Genomic DNA, 6,192 nt, shown 5'->3' on the forward strand with positions numbered 1-6,192 from the left:
CATTCACATGACTAAGCAGCTGGGCCCCCACAAAAATATATCAGATTCCCTACGAAGATGATTCTAAGTTCTAACTGGCTTGTGCTTTGTAGAAAAACAATATCCTTACATTATTACTGGGATTAAGGAGCACTAAAAGCTTGAGTTACTCCCCTCTAGAGCCTTGGGTTTTTTCCTTTTTCGTCTTATTTTTTCCTTTTGAGATGAACTTTTGAGTAAATGTGGGGGAACAATTCAAATATCAAGAACCAAAAATGAGATGCCAATACAATTATTGGCTTTATTCAGGGAAAGTTTTCTTGTAAAACAATCTTTATTTCACATGGATATTAACAATTAATATTCACATGCAACATCAAAAACCATGGCGAAAAAAAATATTACATCACAGTAGCTGGATATTTCCCTAGGGCTCAATAACATTTAAAACAGAATTGGAGTTGAAAACTTTCATGACTTTTGCGAGGCAGTTGTCAACGGGCCTTGGAATGCGAAAACACCATAGGTCCTCCAGGATTGATTTGTTCAAGTCTACAAGTTAAACAAAGAAAAGAAATAAAATAAATCTTTTAGGCCAATAGTAAATAAGGCTTGATTAGTATCCAAGTAAATGGATTGAATTGATTCTGACTCAATTGTAGTTAAAGAGAAAATAACTCCGTGCTCCAAAGGGAAGGAATGATCCTGCTTTGGGTTTATGGCTATGCATGCAAATAAAACAATAACTTCTTTGATGCCATTTGCCAATGTCAATGTGGGTCATGAATATAGCCGTATTAGGGCCAATAAGGTTAAACTTACCTCCCATCTTAATAAACTTCAGGTTCCATGTGAACACACCTATTCCAAACCATAACCTTCCAACCTTTTGGTATCAAATAACCTGAAAAAAAAACAAATGCCTTTTTCACTTAGTGGCGCTGACAATAGGAATTAGGAAGAAGGATGTTGAATTGGGAATTAAGAGGGATTTAATCTCTAACCATTGATGTCAACATAATAGAGATAGAGTCTGCTAAAAAATAGGGATAGAATCTGCTAAAAAATATTATACAATACTAGCAAAAATTATATAAATCGAAGTATATACATTGAAAATTAAAATTTACAAAGAAACAGTTGTGGAAAAGAGTTTTTCATCATTCAATATCAAAAAATAAAAATAAAAAAATTGAATGTCTATCATGGCAATGTAGCCAATCTAATGAAAAAAAATTGAATGCCTTGGTGATTTTTATTTCTCCTTTTGTTTTCAACAGCCTGTATATAATTCAGTATTTTTTTTGGCCAAACAATTCTATGAAATTGAGTTGAGGAGAACACGAGGTCTTCATACGAAAGGGAACTCTGGCCCAGAAGGTTTGTTGCGGTGAAATCAGGGGCCCAATCAATGTAGAAACCAGGCTGGAAATGAGAGAATTCTTTTGGGCCTTTTTTAATGATTTTTTTGGAATAATATCCAAATAAATCTTCAAATTTTACTTAAAAAATAATTTTTTTTGATATTTTATTATATGAAATTAAAGAGATGAAATTTTATTTCAATATAATTATACTCATCATTAGATTTTGAAAATGGTTAATTGCTAAAATTTTTAAAATATAATTTCTTCAAATATTTACCATTGGTTCAACTCATTCAAATAAATTTAAGTAAATATTTTTTTATAAATTACATCATCCAATTAAAAAAATTTTAACAAAAAATTAAATATTTTATATCACCAAAATTCTAATACAATAAAATAAAATAAATATTTGTTAATCTTGTGAAATTAAAAAATTCCATATCAAATAATTTCTCTTTTTGCTATTTGTTTGCTTAAAGTTTTTGGGTTACAACTTACAACCCCCAAGTACTACTCAAAACTTTCCACGATTCAAACTTTGATTCAGCAATAAAAGTTTTAGGACAAAATGGGAAAATAATCATCGGATGAGTATTGGTGACAAAAATGAATAAACAAATGTTGAACAGAGACATGCAAAATTTGCCCAGGTCAGGTGTTATCTGATTCTGCTATGACCTAATTGATAACTTCAAGTTCAACCTTGGTGGGTGATATAGAGTGATGCAAATTGCAAAAGCAATGATAGATAGTGGCTCTTTACAAAGGGAGAAAGGCAAGAAGAGAACCAATAATACACCAGATCCGACCTAAATTCCACATTGATACTTCCAAAACAACTGCATGAAGTTAATCGATAACTAGCACATCAGCATATCAGGCGCTAACATGTGAGGGATAAGATATTGGTCAGGAAATTTGGTCAGACTTAACATCAAAAGGCGACTGGTCATTAGGGCTCAATCTAGATATCAGTTAGGCCTTATCTTGTATAAAAACTAAAATAAATATTTACGAATAATCTTACCATTTTATTTCATAAAAAAATATTTTATAAATATGAATTTAGATCTTTACATATATAATATATACTATAATAGATCATCAAAATATCCTTACGTTGGATTGAGTTATCACTAGAATTTACTTCTATTCTATTAAGTTTATACAAGAAAGAAACTATATAGTTTCTTTCAGCCATTCCTTGTAAAAGCAAGTTACTTTGCATTACTGTTGGCGGCCAAAATTTTTGTTTTTAGGCTTAATCGGTTTTGCTTTAGCATTTTTTTCGTCTAAAACTGGACATTATTCCTAATCATCTCTTATCAGTAATGAATCAATCTCCATATTGGTGATTCAAAGTCACTGCAAACTGGTATCATCCGCCAAATCAAACGAAGGCCAACATTTTTTTTTTGCTAAACAAAAAATTTTATTATTAATCATCAGAGATTTACAGGAGACTAAAATGCTGAAAGGCCAGAAGGGATATAAACAAAAGAAATAACTCAAAACAAAAACAAAGAAAATCACCACCTAATTTTCTGTTTGCAACTCAGCAACTCAGAAACTTTTAATGGATACCTCCAAGATAACTTTGATAGCTTGCAACTCAGCAACACTAGAGTCTTGCAATCCCAGGGAAGTTGAGAATAAAGCCAGAATAGCACCTGAAGAATCCCGTAATACACCACCACAACCAGCTGGACCCGGATTAGCTCTTGCAGACCTGTCATCCTTTAAATTTCAAAGAAACAACCTGGGGAGGTGTTGTCTTAGTCTTTCTATTTATGTCTCTCAATATGCCAATTAATAATCTCCCTCTAACATGATAATTTTTTGTTTTTAAGAAAAAGATAGAAACTCTTTGAGTCGATGATACGTATGCATCAATCACAATATGAATTGTTTATTTGACTAATCCTTTTTTGTTCATTAAGATACATGCTCATTAGCAGACTTAAAAAAAAAAAAAAAAGAAACAACAAAAGTTCAATGTTTTCTAGTTTCCAACAAAATAAAGTTTTTTGTTCCAACATACAAAGTTCAATGTTTTAGTGGCAACTTAGTCAGTGCTTTGTCCACATTTTAGGCTTACATTTGCCAATTTCCAGGGATTGGTCTAAAGCTTAGTTTTAATAGAACTCCATTAATTGTGGTTTTCTTCATCATCACAATCACTTAAAATTGGAGATTGAGCCAAATTGGAAAGTGAATAACTATACAAGATAACGACTGAGAGCAATATTAAAGAGAAGAAAACAGATGAATGTGCAGGTTTAATTTTCCAGGGAGAAGCTGAAAGAAACCGCGAATATCATGATTTTAATCAGTCACTTGTCTTCTTCTATAATCGAGTTCTCCACCAGATGATTGATAAATGGGAAAGCAACTAAGAAAATTCTTTTTAGTAAAATCAGATTATAACGTGAAAAGAAACCATTATTACACGAAAGCCCCAAGACACGTTGTCACACACCGATCAAAAATTATATTTAAAAAGTGAGTATTTTTTAGTGGGTAGTTTCTTTAATGAAAAGACAAATAGTTTTAATTTTAGTTATTATTTTAGTTTTAATTTAATTTTTATGTAATTAAAATAATGGTGTTGATATTCATTATTCGATTAGTATTATATATTAATACTATTTGTTTATTTATATTTGATAAAGGATGATTTCTATTTGTTAACATATGGTATGACCTACCAAATATAATAGCTCAAGCCTAAAGTCTTTGTCTACCAGTAAGAGCTAAATTATTTGTTAATTTAAACCAAAAACTTAATTATATAAATGAAAAAATGGGTTCCTTAGCTGGGGCACCACTGATAGGTTAGAAATATGCTCAAAAACATTGATTAGATCAGGTCACTGTCTGCCTCAATACCAGCTGTTGATATGCATCTTCAAAATCTCTTATTTGAATGGTATTTTGATTAATTTGGTAACGACGTTGATGGTTTTAAAAAATATTAAAAATAAGTGGAATCTGACTCTTGTGATCAGACTTATTATTTTTAAATTCTTATTAAAAGCTGATGAAATGACCATGGTTGTAGATGATATGCCACTCTTTTTATATAAAAATTAAAACCACCTTTTGGCTTGGAGGACGTGTGTGTATGTATGAAAATCGAAGTAGGGTTTAGGGTTTGTCATTGATAAGTTATTGCACGGGACAGAATACGAGCAATTGCATTTCGCTATCAGATTTCTCCTTGTTATATTGCTGTAAATTAATGAACTCTGCCGAGAGAAGGGGGGTGAAAGATTTTTTATTTAGAAAAAAGTTTCACCTACAATTAATTACAAACTCGCCTTGTTTTTGCCTGCGGTGTTGGTGGATTTGTGCAGGAATTTTCTGAACCAAAATTACTGCCACTACGCTGTTCTTGTCATTTACCTGTAAAAAGTACTGCTAATGGAGCCCCCACACATTAATTTCAAGAAAATGGTCATTGAAAAAGTTTGTCTGTTTTCTCTTTTCCTTTTGCATTGCTGTGTGGAAATAAGGGATGTTTGGCAATGGATAACAGTTGTTTTTTCCTTGGAATGTTAAGTTCTTTAATTTTTTCCATAAACCAAAATTATATTTACCTTTTTGTGAACAGAAAGTAAGTGACTAGGAGAAGGATTAGGACTTACGTATATTGGAGTTTTATGGAATCAGGAAAACATGGTAGAAATGAAATATCAAAATCATTTTCATGAGCTATAAAAATATCAGTGTCCATGGTGGATATATGTAGTTGCAAGCATTAGCTTCAAGAGATAAGTACTGGTGGAGCCAAGGGGGCAGGTTGGGGTTGCGATCCCTCCAAAATTCTTTTACATCATTTTAGATCATTAACTGAACCTATTATAACTAATATGTGTCTCCCTCACTCATTCAATTCACTGTTGGTCCCTTCTTAGTTATTATCTGGCTTCGCCTCTAGAGAGAAGTTGTGTGCGACTCAAATGGAACTTTATAAATATTGACCGAGAAATAAATTAATGTTGTAAGATTTAGTGAGTTGACTTGAATTAATTATTCTTTGTTTAAATCTTAAAAAAAAGGAAAGTAATGGTGATAAAGAGTATAATCCTGCAAACTGTTTGATGCATTGTACAGTATTAATAACAGTTATGAGGTCTCTTAATTACAAGTTTACAACCATATATATGAATCCCAAATAACTGTAACAGTTTGATATTTCTTTCTATTAATGCTCTAATTTCATTCATGCTCCACACATTATATTTTTTTCATGAAAAGAATTTGCCACGAGGTTTAATAATTTGTTTTTGTTTGTTTTGATGTGTCTTTTTCGTATTAATAAAGCTGGAAAAACCTTAGATGAAACTCGGATTGTTTTGTTTTTAATATCAGCCTACCTAAGCGAAGAATCTTAAGCAATGTCTTTTGTTGTTCTTAATCTTACAAGGTTCATGCATGTGGGTGACATTGGCCACAATTGTCAATGCAGAATCAAATATACACAACCTTACATACTTTCTATTCGATCATTCATATAATATTTGTTTCTTATTTCGATCTTTCATCTCAAATATATATATAAATGAAAATAAAGATGGCCACACAATCTGGTGGACAATATTTTTAAATTCCTTTTTTTCAATATCGATCCTCATCATGGAATATTTCCGGGTAAAGAACCTGTAATTATGCATTTGAAAGAGAATAAATAAGGATTAGTTAAGCAGCATATGTTAAGGATGTCAAGGGAATGTCTGATTAGCAACTTGAGGTCTATTATTAGCATATAATTCAACAAATACTATTTCACTTTGAGAGATCAGGTATCAAATCTTTCATGTCCTTGTCTCCACTAAGCAGA

The sequence above is a fragment of the Durio zibethinus genome, chromosome 17, assembly GCF_047325235.1.
Source record: "Durio zibethinus cultivar Kanyao isolate XHJ-2024 chromosome 17, ASM4732523v1, whole genome shotgun sequence".
Classification (NCBI taxonomy): domain Eukaryota; kingdom Viridiplantae; phylum Streptophyta; class Magnoliopsida; order Malvales; family Malvaceae; genus Durio; species Durio zibethinus.